Source organism: Micrasema longulum, unplaced genomic scaffold (genome assembly GCF_059751315.1).
Source record: "Micrasema longulum isolate JH-2025_06_02 unplaced genomic scaffold, ASM5975131v1 h1tg000322l, whole genome shotgun sequence".
NCBI lineage: Eukaryota > Metazoa > Arthropoda > Insecta > Trichoptera > Brachycentridae > Micrasema > Micrasema longulum.
The window spans coordinates 257,724-272,632 of record NW_028277526.1 but is presented as its reverse complement, the minus strand read 5'-3'; the positions used below and the strand labels follow the sequence as shown (position 1 = coordinate 272,632).

General features: G+C 31.7%; 1 long non-coding RNA gene across 1 annotated transcript; it reads left to right on the top strand.

The window, feature by feature from the left end:
* The first annotated feature begins 1,047 nt into the window (after positions 1–1,047).
* On the top strand, positions 1,048–6,918 carry LOC148282494 (uncharacterized). Its single transcript, XR_015822080.1, has 3 exons — positions 1,048–1,146; positions 1,222–1,371; positions 4,981–6,918. It is a non-coding gene; the product is annotated as an uncharacterized LOC148282494 (long non-coding RNA).
* The last annotated feature ends 7,991 nt before the right edge of the window (positions 6,919–14,909 follow it).

The window sequence follows — 14,909 nt, the reverse complement described above, 5'->3', positions numbered from 1 at the left end:
ACTTTACACACTGTGTAACATTCACCATTCTGCCTATATTTGAACATGTATATTCCTTCAATTCTTTCATCTGTTGATGTTTGTGAAGTTAAAGAGCTGAAACCTTTATTCATGCGGGTGAGATTCATCTAATTGAATTATTTCACCTACATACTAGGCAACGCCTGAAATTGTTTTTTTTACCAGCCATTGACAGGTTATAAGCCCTGTAGATGCCAGGACTTCTATATTACCTTCTCTTAAATGTTCTTCATCTCTGTTGTAATATGTTAATAAAAACAGCTCCCCAGGGAGTTGAATCCAGTCCTTGTCTACAAAAATTTGGACATACTCAAAATATTGTTGATAAATTACCTGGTCCATGAAGAAGTATAGAAATTGAAAAAATAACATTTTCAGGCGTTGCCCAGTATGTAGGTGAAATAATTCATTTCGATGAATCTCACCCGCATAAATAAAGGTTTCAGCTCTTTAACTTCAGAAACATCAACAGATGAAAGAATTGAAGGAATATAGTTGTTCAAATACAGGCAGAATGGTGAATGTTACTCAGTGTGCAAAGTGGCCACTTAAACCAGCCATTGACAGGTCATAAGCCCTGTAGATGCCTAGACTTCTAAATAACCTTCTCTTAAATGTTCTTCATATCTGTTGTACTATGTTAATATAAACAGCTCCCCAGGGAGTCTACAAAAATTTGGACAGACTCAAAATATTGCTGATAAATATTTTATTAAGATAAGTCATAAGCCCTAAATTACACATTCCAATCTCCAAATATTTCTGCCTCTCTTTTAAGTTTGATAAACACAATACTTTAAATATTTTATATCAATATAATTACTTTTTATTTTGTACAGTGAAATGGATTATTCAACTGACATCTCTTAACGAAAAGAACTAAACGTTATTGTATATTCACATAATGCTCACGGTAATATAAAAAGTATGTTTTATTTTACACGAGTAAAATAAATAAAAGATATTCACAGATGTCGCTACTCAGCCAATACATATATAATATTGACGTCATACTTAATAAACTTTTATTGTAAATGTTTATCTAAGGTGCGAGACTGGTTTTCGACTTTGAGAAATGTTTTGTGTTTTGTAGAATCGTCACACGGTAGCTAGTGCCAAATCGAAGTTAGTATGTATAATATAGCATATTTGTGAATATCAAAAATATTTTGTTTATTGCAGAGTAATTATTCCTTGCAGACGATACTTGATCAACTCAATAATTCTCATCCAGCGCAGCGAGAAATGAAGGTTTTGTTAAATAAACATTAAAAAATACGCCTCCGAGAACCAAGTTTTATGACGAATACGTGAAAATCTGAGAAAATGACATCAATATTATCATATCTGGTAGGCATTTATGTACATCATTATATAATTAAATAATAATTTTTACAAATTTAAAGCTGTATTATGGCATCTATCAGCATAATAAAGGCATTGATTTAATTTTGAATCATTACTAAGAGACGTTTTAGGTACTTGTGTTTTAATTTTTCTTTCGAAAATTCTAAATGATATGGTTGATTCTATGTATTGACCAAATGTTGGTTCCTGTTGTCCCATTCGTTGTACATTTTTTTTGTATACTAGCTGTAAAAACTATTTAATCATAAATTATTTTTTTAGACGTATACAAATTGTATTGTAAATGTAATTTTTTTTTCTGCACCTTGATTTCTCACACAAAATTATTTTACGGTGTTGATCTTTTGGGATAGTTGCTGAAGCCCAATCACAAGTAACTATCGACGTGCTTAAAAAATGCTAAGCATTTGAGCGATCACAACAAACAATAATGAACATGCTTAAGTTATCGCAGTCGTAAGTCAACGCGTGTGAAATCTTTAAGTCAACGCTCGTGTCGGTTTGTTTTCCTCGTAAATAAATACAGTTCACTGACGAAAAATCGGCGTTTACTATATAAAAAAATACAATATATTGCATTTGTAAAATAGTAAGGAGTATATAATATAAAAAAGTGAAAATTAAATTACAATTAATATGGCGACTGCTTTTCTTGACATTTGACTAGCCAACTGCCGGCAAATTGCAATAAATAGCATGATAAAAAATGAACAAAAATAGCAGCCATGGAATATTTTTCATGTTTACACCGGTGAAATTCAAATATGTGATTGCGCAGCAGGATTATACGTCGCGAAACGTAAATATTTTGACATTTAATATTAGGTGTTCACGGATGTTCCATTGTGATCGCGAATACGATAAACAGCCATGATAAGAAATTGTTATCACTTCGCTTATTGGCACGTTGATAGTTATTTGTGATTGAGCTACTGAAGGTGGTGTATGGAATTGTGTGGTTAAAATCTTTGGGTTTCGGGCACAATTTGGTAACTACATTTGGCTAGTTATATTATTAGCTATAGATATTGCACTTTTTAAGTTTTTAATCAACAGTTATTCAAATAAAACCGCAAGTTCGATATTAAAAAATATTTTAAACATAAAATTATACATAAAAGTGGAATTAAACTATATACGTATTTTTATTATTATAATCTAAATGCAATTCCACCAAAAAATGTCAGTGGAAAAACTCAAGTTACTGTGACGTTTAATGTTGTTTGCATTCGGTATTTAATTTATAAAAAACTAAATTATTCTAATTATATATTATATTATTTCATAATCTATGTTTTAATATTAAATACGAATGCTGTATGTTTCTATAAATAAAGTTAAATAATAATATGACATGCTAACTAATATGGTGTGTAAAAATTAAGGGTTGAATAAAGGCGTCCGATCGTATTCCTTAAACAAAATAAAAAAAAACAACATTGTCATCCTCTATGTGCAAACAGTAGTATGTCTCATATTGTAATTTTATCAAAGACTCTTTTGGTATTGCAAGATTTTATAGTCGCTAGACTGGCACCTGAAGCTTAAGATTGACTATCTTACTTAAATGTATATTACGAATGATCGATGAAACAGTGCGTTTGTAGTTCCATCCACCGCCCAGGCTCCCAATGCACCATTTGGTTCGAATTTAACCTTACTATTAGAATTTAATCTAAACCTAATCTAAATGATGATTAAATGTATTTTATTTTATGCGTGCAATTTTCAAAAAATACATTTGTCATAATCATTGATAAAACTTGGCTATTCTCCAACTCCGTTGGACTTTTGTGCTGTAATAAGTTGGGAAATCAACAATCACTGCAATTGTACTATCTTCATTTAATGTGAGATTTGTGCAAAAATAAGAGTAAAAAGGGGTCAAAAAATTTAGTTGATACGCAGATTTCTACCCAAAATGTTGAAAATCATTGAATGAAAGTTAAATAACAAATTAATATTTTATATTCTAGAACCAGTTACGCGTTGCTTGACTTCCGCAATAACTTAGATTTAATCATTGTATATGTGTATGTAATTTTCAATAATTTTGATAGGTTCTCTATAGTTTCCTTGTTTGAAAGGTGTCTTCGTACAATTGAATGTACATAAAATATGTAAATTAGCCTAAAAATGTTTTTTATGTAGCAGTAAAACTTGAATTAACAAAATATAACGCTTGTCATACGAAAAACTTTTAATTTTTATAGCACAATTAATAAAATTTGTATTCTATTGTATTCAAAAGTTAAGATCAATTTAATTACATTGGGTTGTCATCTAGCTCAGCGACGAGCTGACGTAGCGCTTCCAGGCATCGAACTACTAAAGTCCTTAAAATATAGCTTGATTAGATTGACAGTTGTCAAAGTAATTTCATTAGTGATAGGAAATTACTGATCACTTATCAAATCTATTTTATCAGTTTTATATTATGCAATCGTGAAACTCTGTTTCCGAAAATTGATATAAAAAACGCAAAAAAAAGCCTATTATAGTATGTTTAACACAATTTTTCACCAACAATTAAGACATTTATATTTTTTTCATGAACAACATCAAATGAATTATTTTTTTATTCGATCAATTTACATTGATCAATTTGTCCCATCTCTAACGTTTTTGCATAATGATGTAACCTTGTAAGAACGTCGTTAATAATTAGGTTTATTTTAGTTTGTTTTAAAGCTGATTTTATATATTAATGTTGATTAATGTTTCAAGCAGAGAATTAAAAAAAAATTAACACGCCAGATACGAATGATTTTTCGTGTGTCAATATAAATAACTCCTTTGACGTTACTATAAAGTTATGTCATCACTTTCTCTGACAAATGTCATTCTAATCAAGCTATATTTTAAGGACTAAAGTGACCCCAATGACCTCTACCGTCTCTCGGGGGTGACGTGCTGCAGAATGTTTTTTTATGATAATTCTTATTAAAATATACTAGAAACTCACATCTTATTCATCAAAAGAGCTGTAATTTTGAGATGAATCTGATTAAATTATTTCACCTACAAGTACTTGCCAACATCTTCTAGGACCAGTTGGTTTAATCTACAATATTTTTAGTTAGTCATTTTTTTAAATATTTAACACGCTAGGAAGTTGGAGATATTAAATAAACATATTATAATTTTACTGAAAAACATCTTTGGGCGTTACGTATTTAGTACGGAGGTGAAATAATTCAGTTATTTTATCCCACTGACACGGGAGAGCCAAACCAAAATATCGATTTACGCCGGTCAGGAATCGTCTTAAAATATATTTATATTCTTATATTAATACAAGTAACAAAGAAATGGCGACAATTGTGTTATCTAACTTTTATATTTAAGATATGTATTTATAGAATATCATCTAAACCTTATTCGAATTTAATTGTGCTTAGGTAATAACATTAATAACTAATTGCTACGCACCTACTATTCAGAATACAAATGAAACTAAGAAAATATTGAATCACAAAAAATAACTGCTAATAAAACAATGTATGCCAACTTCATTGTAATCGTGTCCGAGATTGACATAATATACTTGAGTATAATTTGATATTTTGCTAATCAACTTTTTTGTTTCAGATTATTATTCCGATAATTTCGGAGACACTTGCATCGCCAATTGTAATCAATAAAAGCAAATCAGTTAAAATGGAAATTGTAAGCACTAGTCCGAGATTTGATCAGAATACGAATCCAACACACGAAAAAAATACTCCCAGTAGCACGAGTAACCCCGGACCGAAGTATCTACAAACACCCAACGCGGAGAAGCAGAATGGCGAGCAATTTACTTGGTACACAGCTAATTCCGACAGTAATCTAAAATCAACCCCACAAACTTATTCAAATGATGGAAATTATTACAACCAACAAACACTCAGCGTGGAAAGATTAAATCCATCGGAAGAGTTCACGGGCCCAATTTCTGCGAACCAGGAAAACACACGTGTGGTAGTATACGAAATACAAAATCCTAACACTGCCAGTGCAGAAAACCGTATTTTGTCTGAGGTGATATCTTCTAACCGAGATATCCCTGGGAATCTTCATACAACGCAGTTTCCCAGTGCGGATGGGTACAATTTAAATCGAAGTTATCAGTATGAATTTAACACTCACTCCAACAGATATGTAACGTTTTTCGAAAAAATCTTCACAAATGTTCAAACAAGCCAAGCCATGACAGAAATTTCTGAGTTTTTGAATTCACCACAAGCAGTCAGTGCTTTGGTATCTACTATAGTGACCCGTTAATTTCAGAAAAAAAGAGGTGCCTGATACACCGCAGTGGTGAGCCGTGGTTTATTTTATAGGAAATTTACAAAAAATGATAATTAATTTGTACCTGCATATAAGTACATAATATGTAAGTAATATAATTCTAAATTGCTATTTTTTCTGTGGTTCTGCGAAAATCAACTCAAGCAACAATTATTATTAACCACGTGATATACGTAGCTTTATTCTACACTATTTTAATACAATACTTGTACAAAAGTTTATTCGTTGGCAAAACAATGGCATTCAACAGTAACTGTCAATACCGAGCACTGGCCGATTCCCTTTAAAATAAATAATGACAAAAACGGCCACTGCAAACGCCACATATCCTATGTGATACATAATATCTCAAGTGTATCCTATCAAGGAAAAATAGTTATTCAGAAACAATGTTCGAAATACTAGTTTCTAAATAGAGAATTTTCAAATAATATTTGCAATCTGCAAGCTTGCTTTAGTAGTTAAAAAGCTGACTTGGGTTAAAGATGTAAAATAAAGTGTACATTTTTTGTATGGAGAAATAAGTTGAGGTAATCAGCTAGTTTTATTGATTACTGAGAACTGAGAACGGGCTGGGCGCACTTCACAGATATTTTTTTGTCAGAAGATATTAACGGTGGTGGTGATTTATAATAAATAACAATTATTTTCTCCAAAACATGGTTACTTAAAAACATTATTGTCGAAAGTCAAATATAATGGTTAGCTGCGCACACTCGCTTATTTTGACGATTCGCCCCTGATACACCGCCACAGCACCCCCGATCCCTGCGCTGACGTGCCGCGCAACGCGCGTATAGGGAACATGAATTAAAAATAAACTTACCATTTTAAATTATGTTTTTTTTATTTATTTTTTAAATATTGAACCTTATCTGTTCTTAATTGGGCATATAATCACGTTGGTAAACCAGTTGCATCGATTTCGGTCATTAAATACACACGTTATGGTTCCAGTATAGAGCCAGTCGCATTAAAAAAAAGTACGTTAGATTTAAGTTCAAGTTGAAGACTAATATTTGTATTTTTGTCAAAACGGTCGGAACAGGTTACATATGTAACGTTTTGTCATAAGCATAACTATTTTTTATCTTTTTCCATGCAACTGGCCTAAAATACTAATTAAAGGGTTATTTGGTTGTTTTCTGTCATTTTTATTATGTTTAAGGTCCTTTTTAAAATACCAATGTTTCTTTGGAAAAAAATAATGTAATTAAAGGAGAGAGATGGAAATCAGAGCTTGCCCTTTTATTTATTATATTCATTCATCATTACATAGTATAAGTCTTAGTATACATTTTTCGATTTCCGCTGTTTTTATAGTGATAAAAATATTTATTTAATGTTCAAACTAAAGCACTTTAAATATTATACAGATCTGGTTAAGGTAAGAACCTCTGCATTAAATCATCAAATATTTATGGAAACCTTTTTATTGTGCCTTTTTAAAACTTAATAAGATGGGTGACATTTTAAATTAAATACAAATATGACTCGTAGTTTTTCAAAATGTGACCTGTTCGGAGATATTAATCATTATTAAAAATATTAATAAGTGAACGAGTTATTTAAAAAAAAATACTTTAAGAAAACTCTAAAAAGTGATCATATTTTGATATTGAAGATATAACATAGTAGCGTCAGAGATTGAAGTGGGAAAATTGCGTCAATTTTTAATTAAAATTAATGAAATCTATAAAAATCATTTCGGAAATAAAAAAAAATTCTTGAAACGGAAAAGTAGAGATAGGAAAACTACAGAAAATTAATCGAAGGGGAACATGTACGTTAATAAAAGAGCCAGCATCTTTTTGATTGGGCTTTGTTTTTGAACCCTATAATAGTTCAGCAAAAAGTTTATAAAAAGCTCTCTGTGGTTATGTTTCTTAAAAATAAATATCTTAAGAGCATCAAATAGTAGTTAGCTGTGTCAGGACAAATATAAATACCAGAAAACATGGCAGAGTTTACTTTTTTTTTTTACACAAAAATGGAAGAATAAAATCAAATCAATTAATTTAGTTTTTTTATTATTAACTTTTTAACACGTACACGTAGAAAAATTTTCTACTTTGCTCGATGTTTATTTTTCGTAAATTTATTGATATAATTTTACTCGTCCATGCGCATCGTAGCTGCAAGATGAGTTGTAATCTAGTTTCAATGTAATGAAAATAAAAAAAAATGTTTATTTAAAGGGCCTAATAGGACATGGCCGTAACAGTCGCCTACAACTGACTGTTAATAATATTGAAATGACAGATTCTTCACTGTTCAATTTTGATCGCACACTAGCTGAACCTTTTGTATAGATATTTTATATATCTGGATATTTTATGTAGTTTTGGTGGCATTTTTGGGTGACAGATTCCGAACAAAAAATATATTGTAAGACCCAAAGGGGAGACATTTCTGGGTTCCCGAGATTTTAATTAACCGAGGCCCAAAGAGCAGATCAACTGAGGCCCGAAGGGCCGATGAAACAAGGCTCTGACGGCTGAATTTTCGTTGCCTGCTAGTAATATTATTCGTCACTGGTCTTTTACTTATTTATCATCAGCGCAGTGTATCGAACGACAGTCAAGATTTATGTAAGGGGACACTGCGGAATCCTTGACAGCGAAAAGGCTGACGAAGAGGCTCGAGAGGCTACGTCAAGAAGACAGCTCTTGATTTCACCGATTTCTCGCTCAGCTTTGCCAAAAGGAAAATAAGAAGCAGGACCTTCAACTCTGGAATGATCGTTATTTGAATGAACCTACCGGAAGTATTACTAAAATGTTTTTCCCCACAATTTTCCATGCCTATGATTTCAGGAGAATGCAGAAAGCTGGCTACGAGCTCACCCAGATTTTCACGGGTCATGGTGGGTTCATGAGCTACCTGCATCGCTTCAAGCTCTCCGAGATCGACAGCTGCCCATGCGATAGTGAAACTCCTCAAGATGTCCTTCACCTTCACTTGGTTTCTCCTGAAGAGTTTTAAGTGGTTTCCTCTCCACATGAGCAAATGCTGAGAAGTACCTGATTGGCCCACATTAGAATATTTTTCTCTGACCCCAGCAGTTTTGCTAAAATAAAGTAATGTAATAGCAGAAAAAAACATTTTTTTAAATATAAACCTTGTTTATTATAAGGAAGGTAAAAAAGAATGCAACTCCCATAAAAAGGAGAAAAAAGTCAAGTTTTATGATTTTTAATGGCTAATTATTTTTTTTTTTTTGGTTTTCATTAGTTTACTGCGGGATAGGGAAAAAATATCTCCGATTTATTGAGCATTTTGGCCACATCGTTCAGTTTATTATTTATTCATACTTTTCGTTCTGGGAACTCCCACTTGAGACGTTTTATACTCTCCGGATTTCGTGGAAAGTTCATCGGCAAAAGAGTCGATATAACGTGATTACAAATCTCCCCTTTTATTTAAATGCGTAACCAAAACATAGTTTATTCTTCGAACCATATTTTTATATTTTTAGTTCCACCATATATGTTATTTATTCTTGTGAAATATTAAATGTGTCATATTATTTGAATATTTAAATAATATTACATTCATAAAATATTTTTATTAATCATATTATTAAAATACTATCATGATATTTTCGCTTGTGGATGTACCTGCGACACCTGCAAATTTATAATAGATTTTTCTGTTTCAACGGTTCATTCACATTTTTATCAATGTTCTAAATGCGTTGTAAATAAAATAATCAATATTTGTCTGGGTAATATTATTAGCATAGAATCGCACAAACCTAATATTTTTCAGTAATATGATGTTTTTTTTTGTGCCATCTATCGAGAATACGTCAAAGTAGTATTTGTTCAGAAAAGAATTATTTTTAATTCACTTTAAATTCAATAAAACTTTTACGTATTTTCCAATAGATGCCAAGAAAAGGTTAACAAAGAGAACCAAAAAGAGTAACAAGAGTATCAATAGATAGAAAATTATTATTTGTACAAATCTGGAATAAAAACATAACTATGAAAAATACAACAGAGAACACAAGATATGTATGTAAAATAAAAAATAACTTTAATAGGGAAATATTACATACTCGTACTACGAATACTAATATATTTAAATTGTATTTTCAAAATCAATAAATATGGATATTGAGGAGAAATGTTTTCATATATAGTTTTTTTTTTAATATTTATATAAAATTAGTCACTTTAAAAACGCGACATGTTTGGCATTGATAGTTGTAACGGCAGGTTTCTTGATAATGTTCTAAACAAATTTGAATGCTCAGGAACAAATAAACATGAGTCGTGACGTATTAGGGGTGCGGCCAACAGAATCAACGTTTTGCGGGAATTCAAAATTACAAATTTAAAAATATTGTTTATACCACTAATAAGGAACAAAAAATATTTTTTTACCGGACAGTATTTCACAGACCTTTATTACTTGAAAAATTGAACAAAATAAAAGATTTTTTCCTATTAAAGCAATTTAGTCAAAAAAAAGCAAAATAGCATTATATTTTAAGTTTACTTTATTTATTTAAAAAATTTATTATAATGACATAATTGTTAATTACCTGTATACGTATTTTTGTCATTTCGTACATTTTATTTGTCCATTAACAAACGCATTGCTAAATGGCAATTTATTCCGAGTATTCAAAAAATAAACGGTGTTATTTTAAGTTTCAATTCGTATGTATGTGAAAAACACAAAATAAACGGATATTTACATATGTAGAACTAGCAATAAGTGTACATAAATAAATAAATTCGATACTAGTTTTTACTAAGAATATCGAAATAAAAGAAGAAGAAGAAAATATCAATTTTTTAATATTTTTATTATAGATAATTTATGTAGCGCCATTTTTGTGAAAACCGCCCTTGAAAAAACTTCCTAGGAAGTGGAATCCAGCCTCGTTCACAAACATTTGGGTATATTAAAATTTCTGCTAAAAAGATAAACTCGCCGCTTTTTAATTTCGGTAGACAAGTATATTTAAATATACATCTAAGGTGGTATTCTAAACGCAAAAACGCGCGTAGAAAACGCATTTTTAACGCGTATTTACATAATAAATAGACGCTAACAGAGCGATCTCTTCGTCCGCTATTCGGTTCAGAATACCACCGCTGGGCTATTAAAAAAAATCATTGCTTTGTTTTTCTTAAATGTATTACATAATATACATACATATTTTATAAGTTGATTTTATTTATATAATAAAAATTAAAATATATCTTTTAAATATGTTTCCAAAAAAATAAATTGTTTATGTTTAAAAGCAGAGAATTTAGTGTATCGAGACAGTAATAATATTATCTTACTTAGAATATTGTATTACCTAGAATCGACATTTTAATGTTAATGTTTCAAATATCAATAATAGTGTAATCGTAGTTTATACAGCCATAAGAAAATAGAAGGTAGATATGTTAAGAAATAGTTAACTAAGTCTATCTCAAAAGACAATAAATTTCCGGTAAAAACGGTACCTTGGTACATAATTAACCTAGAAACATAGCTTGAAGGGATGTTTATCCCTCCCGGGAATGATCATGAATACTAATGTCTTTATAACGATTCATTAACATTTTGAGGTCTCCCGTAAAACGTATATCCATTTTAAAATGACCCCCCCCGTATACCCTTGCCCTTAATCTTGAGGTTTCTTCACAATAATAATATAATTGTTGATTGTCCATTTATGGACAAAATATAATTGGAATGGACGACGAAAGCCCCATAAAACGCCTAAATCTCTCTGTGCCGCAATGATGCCAAAGATTAGGAAGGCCCAAAATGCGATAAATGGGCTGCATCAGTGCGGATGCGACAATGTGAGAAGTAAGGAACTGACGAGGAAAGGCAGCAGACCGGCGAGAGTGGAGGAGACTCCTGGATTCATCCAAGGCCCACCCAGGGCCGTCGAGCTTATTATTATTATTATTATTTTTATTTTATTCCAGTAAAATGGCTATATAATACAGAGCCAATTCTACCATATAAACATGAACGTAATTATAAACATAACCATAAACATAAATATAAACAAAAATATAACAATAAACATTTATAAACATGAAATAAAATGTTATATTTGCAGCACTTACGGTGGTCTTAGCATATCGCGCCATCGCTCGTATAACGGTGAATAGATCCACCCTGCAGTGGCTTGGAGAATTTCGTTATTAGAGCTTTTCAGGCGTTCCCATAGGCTCCAGGCTCTTTGGCGAAGTAGGGCAGCGAAGATGTTTATTCGTCCAGCTGTAAACATTTCAGAGGCACTGCAGTACCTAGGCAATCCGAATAATTGTCTGTATGAATTATTATACGTGACCCTTAATTTATTCCATGCTGCTTGCGTATAGTCGTTCCATATTTCCGCTGTTTACATGGACGTCAAATACGAAGTAAAGATGATTTTCTTCACTTCATTACTGCATTGAAAGAAGCGTCTCGCTAGCATAGAGGCCCTGACATTGATGGCTCTTCTCTGTCTCTCTATGTCCTGATCATCTTTACAATTATCAGTCAGTATGTGCCCTAGATACTTGACTTTTGCAGTTACCGTTAAACTGTTGTTGTCTAGGAATACAGGTGGTGATGGGTGCACGAACTCAGAAAGTGACGTCATGTGTTTAAATATAAGTACGGCAGATTTTTTTGCATTGTATATCATACTGTGGTCAATTGCTTATTTTTCGCAAATATTAAGCAACAATCTCATTCTATTAATAGATGGGGTCAATAATACCATATCATCTGCATAACTAATATTGTTGGCGCAGACGCCGTTAACATGACATCCGACTTTGGATGAATTAAGGATTATGCTGATGCTGATGATGATGTTGATGATAAATATTCAAAAAGAAACTGTCAGAAAATTCAATTTAATGTAAAACAATAGATAGTAACATTTTAAAATAAGATTTATAACACTTGTGTGTAATATATTTTTTATTTTAATTATAATTTTTCATTTGACCCAACCAGAACCAGAAACTCTGTCAATCACTAACCTAAAACCTATTTTATATTCGATGATTATCAATTACACAATAAATATTTTCACGCAATCCATATTGATAGAATATAGATGGTAGGTATTGACGCTAAACCGCATGTTTGGAACATGTGCTGTGGTTCGATATTCACATAGTATCACGATCCGCATTGATAGTGTTATCCCGCTAGAATTAAGAATAGTCCAGAAAGAGCGTAGAATCATATTTGAATACATCGGTCTGTGTCCAAAAAATCGTCGTTCACCCCCCTTTTGCTCCCTTTTTGCCACGCGCATGCGTGAAGTCACCACGTAATGTTGCCAGATCGCAAACAATATTATCATAAAACAAATGTAAGATAATTATATTTAACATAATGCAATTAGTTGATTTCTCTAAAATTTTATTGTACACGCTTAAACATTGATTGACACAACAAAGTAGATAAGTAAGTGGTCATTTAATAAAAGTAATTGAACTTTAAATAAAAAAATAAAACAAGTTTTATTTTTCATAAGGCGGATATTTTTATGTCATGTTAAATTGTATTTGATGCCATTATATTTTATGGATAAAGTCGGCCAAATGTCCACTACGAAGTTAATTAATCTAAGAGGTCCAATTTTCGTTAGTTCTCTCATTAGTTGAGCAAAGTAACGTACACAATTTTACTACCCTGGCAACACTAACAAAATGTCTATTTTGTTTTCTTTGACAATCTGACAGATGGCAAAATAATTTAATTCTTAAGTAATGTGATTTGTGAATTTGCTACTTACACATGAAATGTGATCCCATCCTGTTTCTTTTAGATCCTAGCAGTATTTCTACACTTTAAAACGACACCACACGGCCTAGTTGAATTCAAATCAAGAGTTGCGTACTGAGCGACGTTTACAAAGGAACTAATAGTTAAAACGTAGAACTACTTATTGATGAGTAGTTTAGTCGCCTTCAGTTTGATGCGCGTCTCTGGATTCTGGACTATTCTTAATTCTATGGTTAATCCCCTTTTTGTTCCTTGTTATACTGCGTTTTCACTTAAATTTATGGCCGATTAACAGATCGGCAGTTAATTTCTTGTTTTCACGAGAAGAAAATTTAAGATAAATATATCTCTAATTCCCACGGATTGTATTCGCAACGTTAATTTCGTATTTATATAGCAAAAGACGTATAATTCACATAAGGCTAAGTGGAAATTCATTGCGGAATGTAGCATCTGAGGACTAAAACCCTAGCAAAATGTCACCGAAGAAGTACTTCCCAGAGTGAAAGTAAGAATATAAGAGCTTACGTCGAGTTAACCCTAAGTTAGAGCCGAGAATCGGAAAGTTAAGCCATGATTCAAGAGAACCCCTTGGCTTTCGAGAAAACCCCTAGGGGCGAAGAATAATGTGCTTATATTATGTAGCTTGAACCTACATAATATTTAAATGTAAGGACGTGTACCGCAGCGTGATTTGTACAGTAAAAAACAAAAAAAACCACCTAAAACAAAAAAATACTTCATGGTCTTTAACGAGCAAAATAATATTTTTCTACAAGTGTTGTACGTGATAATCTAAATATTTTATTAAAAATAACGGTTTAGGGAAACCGGACGGGTGGTGTTTTCAGACAAGCCATAAACCGTATTTTAAACATTGACGCCAACCCTTTTACAAATAAAGATATTTTGATTTTCATATGAATTTTTTTGCTTCTTCGTTTTAAAAAGACGGAATCGCTCTGTTGCGGATTGGGTTTTTTAAATCTTACATTGGATTCCTTGTCTAGACTAGACTAGAAGAAAGTCGAAATAATCCATACCATACGGGTTAATGCTAAAGTGTGTTGTATAAAAAAGTTGGAATATCGTCTTACTAAGTGTGTCGAAGTAAAAGGAGACTATGCTGAGAAATAAATGGTTTTTGAAAAAAAAAAAGTTTTTTCCTACTTAGGTAGCTTCATTTTCAATCCGCTCTCGTAAATGCTAAAGTGTGTTGTTTGTGTTTCCTTCGCGCCACAACGTAGCAACCGATCAATGTAATTTTTTTGCATAGGGATAACAGGAGATCTGAGAAGTGTCATAGGCTATTTTTCATCCCGATTTAAAAAATCACTCCTGCTGGAAAATTGTCAATGGAAAAATAATGCTTATTTCACGTCGCAACGAAGATACCGATTGACGTGATTTTATGTATAGAGATAGCGGCAGAGCTCTCAAATTGCTTTTCATCCTGATAAAAATATCGC